This window comes from Carcharodon carcharias, chromosome 32, assembly GCF_017639515.1.
Source record: "Carcharodon carcharias isolate sCarCar2 chromosome 32, sCarCar2.pri, whole genome shotgun sequence".
Taxonomy (NCBI): domain Eukaryota; kingdom Metazoa; phylum Chordata; class Chondrichthyes; order Lamniformes; family Lamnidae; genus Carcharodon; species Carcharodon carcharias.
Window position 1 is genome coordinate 14,608,463 of NC_054498.1, and position 18,562 is coordinate 14,627,024.

Genomic DNA, 18,562 nt, shown 5'->3' on the forward strand with positions numbered 1-18,562 from the left:
CAGCCAATTAAGTACTTTTCAAGTGTAGTCACCCTTGTAATGTAGTAACGCAGCAACTGATTTGCACACGGCAAGCTCCCACAAAAGGAAATGTGATAATGTGCAGAAAATCTGTTTTGTGATGTTTATTGGGAGGTAAGTATTGACCAGAATATGAGGGAGAACTCATTAGATCATAAGAAAGAGGAGCAGGAGTAGTCCATTTGTCCCCTCGAACCTGCTCAGCCATTCAATGAGCACGGCTGATCTGATTGTGGCCTTAACGCCACGCCCTGACTGTCCCCATAACCCTTGACTTCCTTGTCAATTAAAAGTCTGTCAAACTCAAGCTTGAATGTATTCAATGACCAGCCTCCCCTGCTCTCTGGGGAAGAGAATTCCAAGACCCTCTGAGAAAAGAAATTCCTTCTCATCTCTGTCTTAAATGGGACAGCCCTTATTTTTAAACTGTGCCCCCTAGTCTAGATTCCCCCACAAGAGTAAGCATCCTCCCAGCATTTACTCTGTCAAGCCCCCTCAGAATCTTATATATTTCAATAAGATTACCTCTCATTCTTCTAAACTCCAATGAGTATAGGCCCAACCTGCTCAACCTTTCGCACAACCCATAGTGAACCTTCTCTGAACAGCTTTCAATTCCAGTATAACCCTTCTTAAACTAGGTGGCCAAAATGTATACAATACACTACATGTGGTCTCACCAATGCCCTATATGGTTATAGCAAGGCTCCCTATGCAATAAAGGCCTACATTCCATCTGCCTTCCTAATTACTTGCTGTATCCGCATGCTGGCTTTTTGTGATTCATGTATAAGGGCACCCAGATCCTTCTGTATCAGACATTCTGTCGTCTCTACCCATTCAAACATACTCGGCACTTCTATTCTTCCTGCCAAAGTGAACAACCTCACATTTTCCCCACATTATACCCCATCTGCCAACTCTTTTCCCACTCATTTAACCTATCCGTATCCCTTTCAGAGTCTTTGTAACGTCCTCACAACTTGCTTTCCTACCAACTTCATATTGTCTATCAAATCCATAAGCTCTAGAATTCTCTTCCTATACCTATCTGCCTCTTTCTCCTCCTTTAAAGTCGCTTCTTAAAAAACGCCCTGCCTTTGACCATCCAAAAATCTCCTAAGGTGGTGTGGTGTCTAACACCAACGTGGAGAGCACAATATAATTGAAAGCTGTTGGATTTGGCACTTGGCTGGGGGGTGGTAGATGGTTAAATAATTATTATTTAAATAATAAAGCTTTGTGCTTTATTTTTTTATTATTTTTCTGTTGATTGTACCCCCTCTAGGACACAATTGAAGATGACCCAGGGTCTCCCTATTGCTGGAAAGCCTCTACCAATCAGAGTCCACTTGCCAACCAATCAGCACTCTCTTCTCATGAAGTATCAATTGTTGTCCTTTATATTTGGAATTTCTATAGAAGAGGATTTGCCAGGAAGGGAAGGGAGGGGCGAGGCGTTGCCGCTGGCAACCGGTTTGAGCGACAGGGGCTGATGCTAGGGCGAGGTGACGCAGGGGGCGGGGCGTTGCCGCTGGCGACCGGTTTGAGCGACAGGGGCTGGGGGCGGGCTGGGGGCGGGGCGGGGGCGGGGTGCTGCCGCCGGCGACCAGTTTGAGCGACAGGGGTTGGTGCTGCGGCTCATTTGAGGGGGGGGGGGGGGGGGGAGAGGCGACGGAGCGTTGCCGCTGGCGACCGGTTTGAGTGACAGGAGCGAAATCTCGGGGAGGTGAGAGGGGTGGGTGGGGCGAGCCAGTTGTCGCGAGAGTTGGCGGCCGGGAGCGAGTTGGTAACAGGTGGCCGCTGGGAGGAAGGTGAAGGAGCATCTTTGGAAAAGCAGCCGCCCCGTCATATAACCCCCTTTACCGGGGTGGGGTAACGGGTGGGAGGGGGGGGCAAAATAAAGAGGCTAGAATGCAATAAACACATTAGAGGTTCCATTTCCACGTGCAGGCCTGAGAGAGGCACAGCAGCAGCTGGACGGTAAGGACAGGCCCGGCTCGGCTAGGCCAGGCCGCCGACATTGCAGCAGGGGGGAACTGGGGGGGGGCGGTTTGTGCAGCAGCGAGGGTCCTGAGGGCAGGCATTGACACGGGGGGGGGGATGCACCATCCAGTGCAAGGCAGCTGCAATGCATGGCGAGGGCAACTTTGCAGAAATAAAAGTGCAAATTATATTGGCACAAAGCGGCAGAGGATTGAAGTGAAAATGTCTGCAGTTTAGCAGAAAAGCCCTGCCTGAAGCAGGGAGCAACTGGGAGTGGGGAAATTCTCCTTAATCGTGGAAGATTGATGCATTTCACCTTATGCATGTTACACCTGGAGAATAATGCAGTGTTGCATGGTTAATATTGCAGGAACTAAATCTAGATGCTCAAAGCTGGATGTGTTTTTATGCACATATATATATATATACATGTGTGTGTGTGTCTATGCTTAAATACAAATGTGTATTTATATATGGCTGTATATATACAGAAATATGTGTGTATTTATATATGGCCGTGTATATATACAGAAATATGTGTGTATTTATATATGGCCGTGTATATATACAGAAATATGTGTGTATTTATATATGGCCGTGTATATATACAGAAATATGTGTGTGTTTATATATGGCCGTGTATATATACAGAAATATGTGTGTGTTTATATATGGCCGTGTATATATACAGAAATATGTGTGTGTTTATATATGGCCGTGTATATATACAGAAATATGTGTGTGTTTATATATGGCCGTGTATATATACAGAAATATGTGTGTGTTTATATATGGCCGTGTATATATACAGAAATATGTGTGTGTTTATATATGGCCGTGTATATATACAGAAATATGTGTGTGTTTATATATGGCCGTGTATATATACAGAAATATGTGTGTGTTTATATATGGCCGTGTATATATACAGAAATATGTGTGTGTTTATATATGGCCGTGTATATATACAGAAATATGTGTGTGTTTATATATGGCCGTGTATATATACAGAAATATGTGTGTGTTTATATATGGCCGTGTATATATACAGAAATAATGTGTGTGTTTATATATGGCCGTGTATATATACAGAAATATGTGTGTGTTTATATATGGCCGTGTATATATACAGAAATATGTGTGTGTTTATATATGGCCGTGTATATATACAGAAATAATGTGTGTGTTTATATATGGCCGTGTATATATACAGAAATATGTGTGTGTTTATATATGGCCGTGTATATATACAGAAATATGTGTGTGTTTATATATGGCCGTGTATATATACAGAAATATGTGTGTGTTTATATATGGCCGTGTATATATACAGAAATAATGTGTGTGTTTATATATGGCCGTGTATATATACAGAAATAATGTGTGTGTTTATATATGGCCGTGTATATATACAGAAATATGTGTGTGTGTTTATATATGGCCGTGTATATATACAGAAATGTGTGTGTGTTTATATTTGGCCGTGTATATATACAGAAATGTGTGTGTGTTTATATATGGCCGTGTATATATACAGAAATATGTGTGTGTTTATATATGGCCGTGTATACATACAGAAATATGTGTGTGTTTATATATGGCCGTGTATACATACAGAAATATGTGTGTGTTTATATATGGCCGTGTATATATACAGAAATATGTGTGTGTTTATATATGGCCGTGTATATATACAGAAATATGTGTGTGTTTATATATGGCCGTGTATATATACAGAAATATGTGTGTGTTTATATATGGCCGTGTATATATACAGAAATATGTGTGTGTTTATATATGGCCGTGTATATATACAGAAATATGTGTGTGTTTATATAGCCGTGTATATATACAGAAATATGTGTGTGTTTATATATGTCAGAGAGCCGCTGCTCAGGAATCCGCCCCTCCGTCCTTTTCAGTGGTTGGCGGAGAGGAGGGCTGTGGCTGCAGGGGTGACCCGGATCGGGGACGTGCTGGGTGGCAGAGGACTGGGCTGGATGCTCCCGCAGGAGTTGGCGCGACGCGCGTCTGTGAGTGTCCAGGTCGCAGCCGATGCCATCCAAGACCTGAGAACGGTCGTGCTCGGACCCGACGTTATTTTGGGTCTTGAGGTGGCCCAGGTGCGCGGTGGTCTTCCGTCTGAGCGTTCCCCTGTTCGGACGGAATTCCACATTGGCCCCAAGCCCCGAACCCTCCCTTGGGTGCTGGTGCCCCGCAATATGAGCCGCCTCGGGGACATGCCCTCCGTGCCTTTTGGCACGGCAAAGAGGGGCTTTTTGTATGGACTGCTGCTGCACACCTTCCATTTTCTCGCCCTTGTCCGTCGACCGGACACGTCCTGGCGTGCCTTGTTGCCGTCCGGCGGCAGAGGCCCCCGATGGGAGGCCCTCTATGGAGGTGTCCTCCCCCTTTCTATCGGGGACCTGGGTTGGAGGGTGTTGCATGCAGCAGTCCCCTATAATAAAAGGATGCATAGGTTCACGGACTCTCAGGACACGTGCCCTTTTTGCAGTCTTGTGGAGTCCGTGGACCATGTATACATAGGGTGTTGTAGGCTGCACTTCCTTTTTAGTTATTTGAAAAACCTTTTATTGATGTTTTGTTTGCACTTCAGCCCCACGCTCCTGATCTATTGGGCACCCGGTGCGGAAGGGGGTCGGGAAGGAGGAGGACCTCCTCGTGAACCTGCTCCTGGGCCTGGTCAAGTTGGCCATTAACAGGTCCAGGCAGCGGGCGATCGACGGGGGAGTCCCGCCCGATTGTTTGTCCCTCTTCCGCGGCTACGTTCGCTGCCGGATGTCCCTGGAGAAGGAGCACGCGGTGTCTGCTGGCACTCTCGAGGCCTTCCGTGCTCGGTGGGCACTGCGGGGACTGGGGTGTTTTGTTGACCCCTTTAATCACATTTTGATTTAAAGTTTGTAAGGTTCCTTTAAATTTTTGTCCTTGGTTTTACAGCTGACCTGAATTAGGGGCTGTGCCTGATTTATCCCAATTTTGTTGATTTGGTTTTCATTTAAAAGATTATCCAGTGCAAGGCACTGCAATGCATGGCGAGGGCAACTTTGCATAAATAAAAGTGCAAATTATATTGGCACAAAGCGGCAGAGGATTGAAGCGAAAATGTCTGCAGTTTAGCAGAAAAGCCCTGCCTGAAGCAGGGAGCAACTGGGAGTGGGGAAATTCTCCTTAATCGTGGAAGATTGATGCCTTTCACCTTATGCATGTTACACCTGGAGAATAATGCAGTGTTGCATGGTTAATATTGCAGGAACTAAATCTAGATGCTCAAAGCTGGATGTGTTTTTATGCATATATATATATATATATGTGTGTGTGTGTCTATGCTTAAATACAAATGTGTATTTAGATATGGCTGTATATATATATATAGACATATGTGTGTATTTATATATGGCTGTGTATATATACAGAAATATGTGTGTATTTATATATGGCTGTGTATATATACAGAAATATGTGTGTATTTATATATGGCCGTGTATATATACAGAAATATGTGTGTATTTATATATGGCCGTGTATATATACAGAAATATGTGTGTATTTATATATGGCCGTGTATATATACAGAAATATGTGTGTATTTATATATGGCCGTGCGTATGTACACAGAAATGTGTGTGTATTTATATATGGCCTTGCGTGTGTACACAGAAATGTGTGTGTATTTGTATATGGCCGTGCGTGTGTACACAGAAATGTGTGTGTATTTGTATATGGCCGTGCGTGTGTACACAGAAATGTGTGTGTATTTGTATATGGCCGTGCGTGTGTACACAGAAATGTGTGTGTATTTGTATATGGCCGTGCGTGTGTACACAGAAATGTGTGTGTATTTGTATATGGCCGTGCGTGTGTACACAGAAATGTGTGTGTATTTGTATATGGCCGTGCGTGTGTACACAGAAATGTGTGTGTATTTGTATATGGCCGTGCGTGTGTGCACAGAAATGTGTGTGTATTTGTATATGGCCGTGCGTGTGTACACAGAAATGTGTGTGTATTTGTATATGGCCGTGCGTGTGTACACAGAAATGTGTGTGTATTTGTATATGGCCGTGCGTGTGTACACAGAAATGTGTGTGTATTTGTATATGGCTGTGCGTGTGTACACAGAAATGTGTGTGTATTTGTATATGGCCGTGCGTGTGTACACAGAAATGTGTGTGTATTTGTATATGGCCGTGCGTGTGTACACAGAAATGTGTGTGTATGTGCAAGTGTTTATTTATTTATATAAAGTATATTTATATACATTGAAGCTTTTGCCTTCATGTTACATTATGTCATCTCAACCAGTTGATTGGTTTGCACTGCAGTTTTGTGATCCATTCCTCCCTGTTCTCTGTTGTGTCATTTTCCAGCTATCTGAAAATATTCACCTGAGGTTTTCTTTTTTTTGAAAAACAAAACCAAATTGCTGGAAACGCTCAGCAGATCGGGCAGCCTCTGTGGACAAAGAGAGAGAGACGGGATGAACTTCACATTGGCAGACTGGTTTAAAAAAAAGCCCATGGTGTACAGGGGAATGTAACAGGCTGGATACAAAATTGACTCAGTGGCAGGAAACAAGGGGTAATTGCTGATGGATGTTTTTGTGACTGGGAAGGCTGTTTCCATTGGGGTTCCACCGGGCTCGGCGCCAGGTCCCCTGCTTTTTGTAGTATATGTTAATGATTTGGACATAGACGTAGGGAGAATGAGGAAGACGTTTGCAGACGACACAAAAATTGGCCACGTGGTTAATAGCGAGGAGGATTGCTGTAAACAACAGGACGTTATCAATGGACTGGTCAGGTGGGCAGAGAAGTGGCAAATGGAATTCAACCCAGAGAAGTGTGAGGTGATGCATTTGGGAAGGTTAAACAAGGTAAGAGAATACACGATTAATGGGAGGATGCTGAGAAGTGTAGAGGAAGTGAGGGACTTGGAGTAAATGTCCACAGATCCCTAAGGGGTCAGGTCGAAAAGGTGGTTAAAAAGGTATAAGGCATCCTTTCATTTATTAGCTGAGACATAGAATATAAGCAGGGAGGTTATGCTGGAATTATATAAAACATTAGTTAGGCCACAGCTTGTGCACCATGTGCAGTTCTGGTCACCTCATTGTAGAAAAGTTGTAATTATATTGGAGAGGGTACAGAGGAGGTTTATGAGGATGTTACCAGGACTGGAAAATTGCAGCTATGAGGGAAGATTGGATAGCCTGGGGTTGTTCTCCTTGGAACAGAGGAGGCTGAGGGGAGATTTATTGGGATGTCGAAAATTGTGAGGGACCTGGATAGAATGGATGGGGATGGTCTATTTACTTCAGCAGAGACGTCAATGACTAGGGGGCATAGATTTAAAGCGATTGGTAGAAGGATTAGAGGGGAAATGAGGAAAAAGTGTTTTCACCCAGAGGGCTGTAGGAGCCTGAAACTCACTGCCTGAAAGGGTAACAGAGGCAGATACCCTCAACTCATTTAAAAGGTGTCTGGGTATTCACCTGAAGTATTGTAACCTGCAGGGCTACGGACCAAATGCTGGAAAGTGGGATTAGGCTGGGTGGTTTGTTTTTCGGCCAGCACAGACATGGTGGGTCAAGTGGCCTCTTCCTGTGCCATAAACGTTCTATGATTCTATAATTTCAAGGTTCACTCTACTTCTCCCTCCGCAGAGGCTGCCAGACGTGCTGTGTTTCCAGCGTCTGTAGTGTTTTGCTTTTGTATAATGGTTTTGTTGAGGATTTGGCAGATGAATTCAATTTGTAAAGTCTATAATTTCAAAAATATCTTTTTATTATTTCTATAAAAGTTTCCACCAGATCAAAAGGAAAGCTGATATGTGGCCAGAAATTGATTATTTATTAGCTGATTGGGAATATTGGAATTGTGATTTTTGTGGTGATATTAGTGAGGACTAATATGTAACATTAGAGTTAATGCTGCTTAACTTTGGTCTCAGACTCTAATAATTGATGCCAAGTACATGCCAGGCATCTGGGAGAAAAATGTGGGGCTGTTGTCTCTTACTGTGCAACTCTTGCTCAGTTGCAGAGTGGCCATATAATTCTGGAAGCCTGCAGAGAAGTAGAACAGGATACTTTCTAACTGGTGGAAAGCTGTGAATAATGGAGGTCCATGTTCAGAGATAATTAAAATGTCATGAACAGGCACATAAAATTGCAAGTCATCATTGGCTGTCCCTCAGTTCGGGAATGATGTCTACTTGGGGTCGCGTGTTTCTGCCATGGGTCTTCGCCTGACTGAACAGGCCGATTCTTGACCCGCAGATCTTTGGGCACGTGGGGCAGGATGTCCCACGAGATAGTGGGGTCCAGCGTGCAGATTTGCTTCCTTTTCTTTCCTCTCTGTAGCTACTCTTAGACTCATAGACGTTTACAGCACAGAAAAAGGCCATTCTGCCCATCGTGTCTGCGCCGGTCATCAAAGATCTGACTACACTCATCCCATTTTCCAGTGCTTGGCCCGTAGCCCTGGAGGCTATGATAATGCAAGAGAATATGTAAATACTTCTCAAATGTTACAAGAGTTTCTGACTCAACCATCCTTTCAGGCGATGAGTCCCAGACTCCCACCACCCTCTGGGTGAAAAAATTCTCAACTCCCCTCTTAGCCTTCTGCCTCTTAGCTTAAATCTATGCCCACTGGTTATTGACCCCTCTACTAATTGAAAAAGTGCCTTCCTATCCATCCTAGCTATGCCCCTCATTATCTTGTACACCTCTATCTGGTCCCCCTCAACCTTTGCCGCTCCAAGAAAGCAACCCCAGCCTATCCAATCTATCCTCATAGCTCAGGTCCTCCAGCCCAGGCAGCATCCTGGTAAACCTCCTCTGCACCCTCTCCAGCGCAATCCCATCCTTCCTATAACGGGGTGACCAGAACTGCATGCAGTGCTCCAGTTGTGGCCTAACCATTTTATACAGTTCCAGCATAACCTCCCTGCACTCGCCTTTATTAGCCGAGGCATACAATACAAGTATCCCATTCTGCCTCATTGTTAAGGCGTGGGACTGGAAGCATGATGCAACTTGATGGACAAGTTGTTGCCATTTTGAATAATTGGAATTAGTGTGAGATGTGAGGAGGACAGTGTTCAACTTCAAACAGGCATAAATGGCGGAATGAATGGGCTAGTGGGAAATTTAATGCAACGAAGAGTGAAATGATTTATTTTGGTAGGAGGAGTAGGGAGGAGGCAATGTAAAAAAAGGAGTATAATTCTAAAGGGGCAGAGGGACCTGGGGAATATCTGCACATATCATTGAACGTGGCAGCGCAGGTTGAGAGAGAGGTTTTTTTTTAAAAATGCGCTTAGGATCCTGGACTTTAAAATTGGGGCATAGAGTGTGAAAGTAAGAAAGTGATGATAAACCTCAGCTGGAGTATTGTTCTGTTTTGGACACCACTTTAGGAAGGATCTGAAGGCATTAGAGAGGGTGCAAAGAAGATTTACGAGAATGGATACAGGGATGAGGAACTTCAGTTGCCTGGACAGATCGGAGAAGCTGGGACTGTTTTCCTTGGAGCAGAGAACGTTGCGGCAAGATTTGATAGAGGCGTTCAAAATCACTGAACAGAGTAGACAGGGAGAAACTATTCCCACTGGTGGAAGGCTCGAGAACCAGAGGGCACAGATTTAAGGTGATTGGCAAAAGAAGTAATAGAGACGTGAGGAAAAGCTGTTTTACGCAGCGAGTGATTAGGGCCTGGAGTGCACTGCCTGAGAATGTGGTGTTGATTCACCTGTGGCTTTTAAAAAGAGAATTAGATCATTATCTGAAGTAGAAACGTTTGCAGGGCTATGGAGGAAATGATGAGAGAATGACACTAGATGAATTGCTCTTGCAGGGAGCTGGCATGGATGCAATGGACTGAATGGCCTCCTCCTGAGCTGCAAGCATTTTCAGATTGCATTCCATAAAATAATCACACAGGTCCATGAAATGCTGGAACATTAGGAGTCCAAGGGGCTAGAAGTCATGCTTCAGCTGTACAAGTAAGTCCAGGTTCGGTGTCATCTGGAGGAACTGAGAGGAATTTTGGGCAGCACACCTTAAGGATGCATTGGCCTAGCGTGTGCGTCGTAGATAAACTAGAATGATACATGGACTGCAAGAGTTAAGCTACAAGGAGAGACCAAACGAGCTAGGGTTGTGTTCCTGGAATTTAGGTGGGTTAGTGGGGTGTGAGGTCAGCAGGATGATTTGATTGCTGTTTTATGGATATTGAGAAGAACAGATGGGGCGGATTGGGAGAAACTAGTCTGCTGATTTTAGAGACTGCGGGGAATAGTTTAATAATTGGAGCCAGACCTTTTCAGAAGTGAAGTTGGGAAATGATTCCTCCCGCATTGGGAGACATGTTGTGAACACACTTCTGCAAATGTCAATTGATACTTGATTAATTGTTAATTTTAAAACTGAGATTGATGGATTTTTTTTTAAATCAAAGTCTATATGTGATTTGGGGCAAAGATAAGTCTGTGAAGTTGGTCTAATGGTGACTAAATGTTCCTACTTTCCTAGGTCACCAAGTTTGCTTCTTTCTGATGAAATACAGGGAAGAAATCTTGATTGTGATATTTATGAATACCAAAACTAAACCACAGGCCCTAAACATCCTGGTTCCCTTTGAAATCGAACCAGAAATAAAGCTGTTATTGGCACAGATTTCTTGCTGAAGCAAAATCAGATAGCATCTGAGCTTATATTGTGATTCTAGAAAGAAAAAAAATAAACCCTATTGTTGGTGTAATTCATATGTAGGATATCGGTCAATACTGGAGCTGCCATATCTACAAATGGCTCAAATGGCAATTTTAATGCAGCGCAGCATTTTGAGAATCTAGTACTTATTACTTACAATGGCTGCCCTGTTTTTTTTGGATTGGAAAACCCATGGTGTTGCTCACAATGAGCCAAAGAATATACTCCTTTGTAACAATTGGGGTTTTGTCAACAGTGTAATGGGAAGAGTGTTGCTCTTAGTGAGGATTTTGTGTATTCCATATAAATTTAGTTCGATTGTTATTATGAGCTGAAGTGCCTTTGGGTTTTTTTTTGTCACAGAACTGTTGCCAGCAGGGAGTGGTTTCGCTCACTGCAGTCATTTTAGTATATTACAAGCAAAAATCTTTTTTTCCTCAAAAGAAACCAATTGTAAAACTATTGATATTTTGGCTTACTGCAGAATTGATCTTGAGAGAGTGTGTGCTTGTGGATTGGCTAGCTTCCTGTGGCAATGGTTAGCCTTGATAATGTCTCTAATTAGTATCATGGAAATTGCAGTTAATCAGTTTGAAAGCTATTGATCGTGTACACAGAACCCAGTGAATTACACCATTGGACTATACTTGGCATTATTGCAGCCTCACTGGCTTAAAGCTTGAAACCTTTTCTTTTGTACTTTAAAATTTGCAGGACCAGAAAAGTTAGAGGCTGACACACGAGGAACGAGGGGAAGGAAGAGACACAGTGGTGACATTTTAATGTAAGTCGTGGCAGAGATGTAAGCCCATATTTGTGAAAGTTATTGGCTGAATTCTGAATGCACTGTTCTCCTGTCATCCTAAGCTGTTTTTTAACCTGTGAAGCTGGTCTCATTAGGCAACTTAGAAATGGAATGGGAGGGTAGTGCCAGGTTATCTGTTATGTAGCGTGCCCAACATTGCCAAGTTTGAACATATGCATACTGCGGCAATCAGTTGACGCATGTAAGTGGATGCTATCCCGCAGTTAATGTTCCAGCAGAGGTTGTTTGCCCCACAAGAATAACTTGTGTGTTTTGGGCACGAGTGATTCGGCAACAATTTTTAATTTGGACTTGCAGAAGTATTGCAATAGCGCTACCTTCAGTATTTCGTTAATTGACCAACATTCATATGACTTGATTTTCTGCAGACTCAAGGTGTTCAGTCTTGACCTTCACCACTAGGCTGTGGACTCCCGAGAGGTCGCAAAACCTGTCTACCTTCACTATAATTATCCCCAATGTGACAGGGTCTAATTACACACATACTGACCATACCCTGTTGTGAACCATCTGTTATTTGCAAGATCTGAGTCTACTGACTCAGTTTATTCCCAAACAATATAAACTCATTTAGCATGTCATAATGCCACAGGTGAGTCTGATAGGCGGATGGCCAACAATTAACCATCAACTTTCTTATAAGATCATTCAACATTGATGCCACATGTAAGTTCCCCTCCAAGCCTCACACCATCCTGACTTGGAAATACATCGCCGTTACTTCACTGTCGCTGGGTCAAAATCCTAGAACTCCCTCCCTAACAGCACTGTGGGTGTATCTACACCGCAGGGACTGCAGCAGTTCAAGAAAGCAGCTCACCACCAGCTTCTCAAAGGCAGTTAGGGATGGGCAATAAATGCTGGCCTATCCAGTGATGCCAACATCCCTTAAAATGAATTTTTAAAAAAAATTAGCCCTGAACCATGAACTTCAATCAACCCAAGACTCCAGAACTATCTGCCTTTTCTTTGGAATTCTCTACCCCATAGTGCTGAGGATGCTTATCCGTCGAGTTTATCCAAGAAAAAGATTGATGGAATTTTATTTTTTGGGGGGTGGGGGGGGGGTGGTGTTGGGGGGGGGGTGTTTGGGGGGGGTGTTTGGGGGGGGGGGGTGGGGGGGGGGTTGGGTGGGTGGGGGGGGGGGGTGGGGGGGGGTTGGTGGGGGGGCACCAAGGAACTAAGAGATATGGGATAATACAGAAAGATGGAGTTAAGGTCATGATCTTGTTGAATGGCAGAGTAGGCTCAAAGGGCCTGCAGCTGCTATTTCTTACATTCTTGGACATTTGTTAATTTGTTATGTCGTTTGCCCTGAAGTTCTTTCAACTCAGGATAGATTGAACTATTCAATTTTCTCAACATGAATCAGCCTCTTGTTCTAGCTGGAAGGTTTTGGTGGCTATCAGTCATCAGTTGCCATTTTGTTTAATCTGTTTATTGACTTGGGTAAAAAAAAATCCTTTTTTCCTGCAATCCTTGTAGAAGGCAAGGTGGGGAACAGGACATATAAATGGAAAACCATTTCTCCCGGTATTGTGTGCAATCATTATCTGAAAGAAAGACTTGCATTTATATAGCACCTTTCATGATGATGGACGTCTGAAAGTGCTTTACTGCCAATAAAGGAAGTGTAGTCGATGTTATATGTAGGAAACATGACAGCCAACTTGCACTTGGTGACAGCAATATAATAATGACCTGGTAATTTGTTTTTGCAATGTTGTCAAGACCTGAGTGGGACTTGAACTCTCAACTTTCTGACTCTGAGGCAAGGGTGCTACCAACTGAGCCACAGCTGGCAGACAAGTGCTAAAGAAATTAGCCTGAACTTCACCTTTTGTGGTGATAGTAGCCAGTGGAAGATATGATCAGGATTAGTGGATCTTGATCTTTTCCCGAGGTCAGTATTGTTGTGCTTTGCCTCAAGACGTGGGTGCAAATGCTTGTTAGCACCATTGGTCGTCCTGAACATTTGATGGTATGTCTTCCTTTTACAAAATTGCACAAGATCCGTTGCTGTTCTTTTCTTGAGAACTATTTTATTCCATCTTCTCGCTTCAATTCAATTAGCAGGTGCGTTCCAAGTATATTTTTACTACCTGTGGCTTTGCCACTTCAGTTTTACAGTCTCCTTCCGTTGTAGCTGACGATTAATACGAAAACCATGTGTGCATTCTGCACTTCTTTCTCCTCGATCAACAATTATCCACTCTAAATTGAATTTACAGCATAGAAATGGGCCTTTTGGCTCAACAGGCCTGTGCTGATGTTCATGCTCTGTATAAGACTCTAATCCTCTTAGCATATTCTTCTATTTCTTTCTCCTATCTAGCTTTCCTTTTAAACGCACCTGTACTATTCATCTCAACTGCTCCTTGTGGTTGTGAGTTTCACATTCCTCTGGGTAAAGATAATCCTTTTGAATTCACTGTTGGATTTTTTTTAGTGATTGTGTCTTATAGTTGTAGTCCCTAATTTTGGACTCTTCCCATAAATGGCATCATCATCTCAATATCTAACCTATGAAACCCCTTCATTATATTAGTGGCCTCAGTTATTAGTTCAGCCTCTTTGTTTCTATGTTTGCAAGCTGTGCAAATTTTTTCTTCTCAAGAGGGTCGTTAGTCTGTGGAATTCTCTTCTCCAGAAAGCAGTGGAGCCTGAGTCATTGAATGTATTCAAGGTTGACTAAGACAGATCTTTGACAATGGAGTCAAGGGTTATGTGGGGGGGGGGGGGGGGGGGGGGGGGGGGGGGGAGGGGAGGGGCGGGGCAGTGAGGTGTGTGGAGTTGAGGCCACAATCACATTAGCCTTGATCTTATCAAATGGTGGAGCAGGCTCAAGGGGCTGGTTGCCCTACCCCTGCTCCTGATTCTTGTTTTGTGCTTCTTATTCAACATGAAATTCTCTCACAGCAGCGAGGGTATGTCAGAAGAAGTGCCACTAAATCACAAAGTGCCATTCCAGTTAAGTTTTTGTGCACTTTGTGAGTGCCGCGCCAGTTCTGCAGTCTTAAAAACTGTGAACCTTGGGACTTTGAGACCTGGGATTTGGCCATGATTGCTGTGTTTAATTCTGAGGCACAGCGTGGGAGCTTATCTTTGATTCTGGGCTTTCTTAAAATTCAGAAACAACCAGAATAGGCCTTTGTGTGGTCCTAGAGCCATTATGTGTTTTGACATCTTGGATTAAAAATGGAAATTACCAACCAAATGGGCAAAGGACTTGGCAAAGCTGCCACTCCGGCTTCTGAGTCAGCTTGCTGACTCAGAAAGTGGAAATGTTTTAAATGTATATTGATTAAAGCAACTTGTTGTACATGTTTTATTCCTGTAATTGAATAGATATTGTGCTGAAGTGAGTAATGACTAATAATTTGCAGTTGTATCAGTTATGTATCCAAAGTTGATCTAAAGCTAAAAACTCTAGAAAGTTTTCCTTTTCTTCTGCATTTGCAGTTTTTTTTAAAAAAACTACTTCAAAACTGCTAAATGTAAGGGCAAAGGCTAGGAGAATTACAAAAGAGTTAGTGTTTTTCTGCATTGACAGTTATTAAAGATCAGCTATGTATGGAATTCACAATAATTAGTCTACTTTTGTAGTAGGATTGACCAAATAAAGTGCACTTGATAAAGTAATGATTTAAGACTTCTGTTGACTCCATTTTAATCTTGTGACTTTTTGTACTTTTTTTTGTAAAATCTGGGTAATTTATTAACAGAAAACAAAAAGCTAACTGTAACTTCAGTTTGATCAGCGTTCAGCACTCACGAAGGAACACTCGTGTCGCAGAACTATGCATATATATATATATATATATATATATACACACACACATATGCAGCAAGAGTTGACGGGTGTAATTTGTGGAATTTCTGATCCCATGAAACACCTTGTAAGCCCACAGTAAAATTGTGAACTATTATGTTTAACTTGCAAAATCTTCTTGAATTTCTTATTTTTCAATTTTCATTTTGCATTGATCATGGTCATAATTTGTTGGGTTATAATATTTGTACTTGAGTTTTTGTACCATAACTATTTGAGCTGTGTGGGGATGTGGGAATGCTGTCTCAGGATAATGGGTTGATCATTTAGGATTGAGATGAGAAATTTCTTTGCTCAATGTTGTGGACCTTTGCAATTCTCTACCCCAGAGGGTTGTGGATGCTCCATCGTTGAGTATATTTAAGATGAAGATGGGAAGATTTTTCGAATCTCAGGAAATCGAGGGCTATGGGGAGCGGGTGAGAAAGGGGAGCTGAGGCAGAAAATCAGCCATGATCAGATTGACTGTTGAAGTTGACTCTGTGGCCTACTCCTGCTCCTATGTGCTATAAATGCACATTTCAGAGGCAGCAGCTTTTGTTTGAAGATCATTTTCGGAAGCACTGACTTAGTTGAGGGCTACTCCAGTGTGGTCACCTGAATTTCCGTAAAGCGTAATTTCCATAAGTGTTGCCGCACATGAGCCCAAACGGATTTTCTGTCTGCGCATTGCTCTTTTTAAAACCTTTGCTTCCAATGCTTGCCCTATTATTTTTTCCGCGCTGAAATACTTTTGATCCAGTCTAACACATGCTTGACTTTTGCTGTTCCCTCCAGTCGTCTTTTTTATTTGCTGCTTTTCTGAAGAATTTAAGATTATTTTAAAATAAAAATCATAATAGGTAACAAATGTCCACTCAACATAGGCTAGTTTGCACTTTCAATTTGAAATAGTTACTTTCATTGATTCAACTCAAATTTCCCTTTTATTGTGCTGTCAATATTATCTTCTGTCAAAATTGGATAGTATGTGTATTGAACAGCCCATCCTATATTGCTCACAATCCCTCGAACCCCACATATAGAAAATGAAACATAAATAAAATGCGATTAAGTTTCTGCTTTTTTCCCAGCAAAACAGAAACACATATCGATATAAGTATAAAGTAGAAGAGCTCGTGAATTTAAAAAAAGACACTAGCAGCATTTAGTTGCTGAATGTATTGAAAAGGTTAAAAAAAGGAACCTTAATCAAAAATAGAACTTTGTGCAGCTTAAGTTAAGGTTACTGGAACCTGTCCAGCATTATGCTTAATTGCCAGATGATGACTTGGAAAGAAGGAGGTGAGCAGCAAAAGACATATCCGAACCTGGAGGAGCTTGTTTATTGCGTCAGATTAATCACTGGGGAGGTGTGGAAGGTGAACTCAGATGTGACACACATTCGCAGCTGTGTATGTGCCTCTGACCAAGTGAGGTCGGTCTCCAGTTAATGTGACAGGACCGTCAAAACGGGGGGAGGCTGCGCAGGGGCAGGAGAGTGCATGAAACATCAGGCTGGCTAATGGAAGCTCTCGAGGGCTCCATTGTCTCATGCATGTTTGATTGCTGTTTTTGAAACTAGGACATCTGGTATGCTCTTTATACTTTAAGTCGTCTGTTATTCATGTTCACTTGATCAGTGAGTACCTGTTTCGAGGCACAACAAAATCGGTCAAGAACAGACCAGGGAGTGCACATTTTTATCTGTCTATGTCTCCATAATGTTAACCAAATGAAACACTGGAGAGATGTATTCCTTTCTGCATTTGATTATTCTTGTTACCCTTCACTCGGCCACTATGCCAGTGCACTTTTGAATTCTCTTCCTAAACCTCTGTGCCCTACAGCCTACATCTTTTTCAAGAGCCTCCTGAAAACTTGTATCTTTAACTGTGTGCTTTTAATCAAACTGCATTGGCTTCTCCTAGTCCAGTATTCACAGCTGTCTGATCTGTTTCATTACAGGAAAGTTACTTTGGAAGTGGAAATTGTTTTTAAAAATGGGCCAGTAGTGGTGAAGCAGTACAATGACCATAAGACATAGGAGCAGAAATTAGGCCATTCGGCCCATCGAGTCTGCTCTGCCATTCAATCATGGCTGATAAGTTTCTCAACCCCATTCTCCTTTGATCCCCTTACCAAGCAAGAACCGATCTATCTCGGTCTTAAATACACTCAATGACCTGGCCTTCACAGCCTTCTGTGGCAATGAATTCCATAGATTCACCACTCTCTGGCTAAAGAAGTTTCTCCTCATCTCTATTCTAAAATGTTCCTCATATGTTAAGTCTTTCATTCCTGGGATCATTCTCGTGAACCTCCTCTGGACCTCCTCCAGGGTCAGCACATCCTTCCTGAGATACGGGGCCCAAAATTGCTCACAATATTCTAAATGTGGTCTGACCGGAGCCTTATAAAGCCTCAGCAGCACATCCCTGCTTTTATATTCTAGTCCTCGAAATAAATGCCAACATTGCATTTGCCTTCCTAACTACCGACTCAACCTGCAAGTTAACCTTAAGAGAATCCTGGACTAGGACTCCCAAGTCCCATTGCACTCCAGATTTATGAATTCTCTCCCCATTTAGAAAATAGTCTATGCCTCTATTCTACCTACCAAAGTGCATGACCTCACACTTCCCCACGTTGTATTCCATCTGCCACTTCTTTGCCCTTTCTCCTAACCTGTCCAAATCCTTCTGCAGCCTCCCCGCCTCCTCAATACTACCTGTCCCTCCACCTATCTTTGTATCATCTGCAAACTTAGCCAGGATGCCCTCAATGGAAAATGACGCTGGAGAAGTAGTAGTGGAGAACAAAGAAATGGCAGAGGAACTGAATAGGTACTTTGCGTCAGTCTTCACGGTGAAAGACACGGGTAACATCCCCAAAGTTCAAGAGAGTCGGGGGGCAGAGGTGAGTATGGTGGCCATTACCAAGGAGAAGGTGCTAGGAAAACTGAAAAGTCTGAAGGTGGATAAATCACCTGGACCAGATGGATTACACCCCAGTTCCTTCATCTAGATCATTAATGTATAAAGTGAAAAGTTGTGGTCCCAACACTGATCCCTGTGGAACTCCACTAGTCACCGGCTGAAATCCAGAGAAGGACCCCCTTATCCCCACTCTCTGCCTCCTGCCAGACAGCCAATCTTCTATCCATGCTAGTACCTTGCCT

At 42.9% G+C, this 18,562-nt stretch overlaps 1 protein-coding gene across 8 annotated transcripts in view; it reads left to right on the top strand.

Moving 5' to 3' along the window:
- The first annotated feature begins 1,918 nt into the window (after window positions 1-1,918).
- The window catches only part of LOC121272032 (secretory carrier-associated membrane protein 5), a 78,239-nt gene continuing 61,595 nt past the window's right edge, over window positions 1,919-18,562 (top strand). For 6 of the 8 annotated variants that reach the window (XR_005941837.1, XR_005941836.1, XR_005941835.1 and 3 more), the window contains exons 1-2: window positions 1,919-2,004; window positions 11,459-11,528. The gene's annotated coding sequence lies outside the window, so the exon portion shown is untranslated. Of the gene's footprint in view, window positions 2,005-9,643; window positions 9,681-11,458; window positions 11,529-18,562 lie in introns of those variants that run through there. The other 2 variants (XM_041178409.1, XM_041178410.1) reach the window with 2 other exon arrangements.